At 29.6% G+C, this 1,860-nt stretch overlaps 1 pseudogene; it reads right to left on the bottom strand.

The window, feature by feature from the left end:
* Window positions 1-1,210: 1,210 nt before the first annotated feature.
* Window positions 1,211-1,329, bottom strand: LOC112484585 (annotated as a pseudogene).
* Window positions 1,330-1,860: the final 531 nt, after the last annotated feature.

The raw sequence follows: 1,860 nt of genomic DNA, 5'->3' as shown, positions 1-1,860 counted from the left end.
ATATAATTGTTAAGCATTTTAATGACCTTTACCTCATGAAATATTTAATCTGAAGTTATATATATATACATATGCCTTAGGGCTAAATAGTACTCCTGAAACTTACTGGATTTTGTTAACCAACGTCATTATCATAATAATAAAAAAAGTTATTTTGCACTATTCTATCAATAACGCTTTATTATGCAGATCAATAGTACCATACACCATCAATTCAAATTGGGAGCTAAAATAATGTTATATTTTTTTAAAAATAAAGACCACATCACTCTAAACTTCAGATTAAATATTTCATGAGGTTGAGGTCATTAAAATGCTTAACAATTGAAATACATTAAAAACACTATGAAATACAAAAGATGCAATAAATGGTTCTATTTTATTTTTATCACTAATCAAAGACCTCTGATTTACATCTACATATGTTCAAGACAGTGTGTTTGGAATGGCATGCTCACACCATTGTGTCTCAGAATATTCTTCTTCTTTTGATAAAAATCCACCATTAAATATAAGGAAAACATAGACTATTGCCAGTTACCAGTTACATTTAGACAACTGTGACTGCGATTTGCATGCCAAAAACAGAAGCCACATGTGGATGCTGGGGAGTCTGTGCTGCCCTGACAATTTGACAACAAATTTCAAAGTGTTCCAGCATTAGGAACATATTCCAAATTCACTCTTAAATTCTTTTAATTATAAGAAAACATTAGAGCTAAGATTTGTCCTCACAGCAGGAAATAAAAGTTTTTATCAACTAAAGGGGTGGAACAATTTTACTACTTTTTAAATTGAAATTGTTATTGCTTAGGAAATGTTTCTTAGGAAATACCTGAAATGCTCTATCTCTATGATTTTAATCTGTAGAAAACTTGATTTTTACGAGAGGTAGATAATATACTTCTCAATGTATGTTTATTTTTTTATTAACTTGAAATTCAAAACTCTCGATTTTAACATTCTTTTTAAAGTATGCGTTTTCCAGCTGTCCTAATGTATTTTATATTTGCAAGTAAATTTTAGCTCTCTATTACCTCAAAATTAAATTTACTTTAGAAATGTTTATGTTTTTCTGGGCAGATTTTATTTATTTATTTTATTTTATTATTATTACTTTTTTAGGTGAGGCAACCCTTGGTTGACCTCACAGATTGTAAGGACCCTGTCAGCTTACAATCCCTTATTTTTTTTATTTTTTTATTTTTTACGCCTACAGCACCTGGTTTTCCTAGTTGGTCTCCCATCCTAGTGCTAACCAGGCCTGACCCAGCTTAGCTTCTGAGATCAGATGGGATAGGGCTTGTTCAGGGTGGCATGGTTGTAGACTCTGGGCAGATTTTAAATGTTATTATTTATCTTATTTTACATAAATCTTTAGCTTTAAAACAATAACAAAAAACTTTGATTAAAGGTCTTGTTATGAGATCAAATATGTATTAAACTAATGTACTATCTTTATAAATGTATCTGTTTGCAAAAATCAATAAACACAAATTTGCACCTCTAAAATAGAATGAGAACAAGTTTTTCTAAACTATTCTAAATTTAATGTAGGTTCTGTTACTTTCAGCACAGTGAATTTTGAAGAATTATACTCATGGAGGAAAAAAAAAAAACAATTAAAGACCAGCTGGGAAGAGAAACAAAAAGGCTTTGTATTTTGAATTAAGATTTACCATAAATATAACAAAACCTTTCACCTATTAACTGGAATGAGCCTGCCTCTAAGGAAAACCAGATGTAATTAGACTCTGAAAGTTAATACATAAAATATAAAGTTAACTTTTATCCAGAGTACACATGACTTTTATGTTCTTTCCCCTTGAGTTTGAATTCACATTTCAAAATAAAGTATTT

Source organism: Pteropus alecto, unplaced genomic scaffold, assembly GCF_000325575.1.
Source record: "Pteropus alecto unplaced genomic scaffold, ASM32557v1 scaffold250, whole genome shotgun sequence".
Taxonomy (NCBI): Eukaryota; Metazoa; Chordata; class Mammalia; order Chiroptera; family Pteropodidae; genus Pteropus; species Pteropus alecto.
The sequence above is the reverse complement of the archived record's forward strand: the minus strand, read 5'-3'. Positions and strand labels throughout refer to the sequence as shown.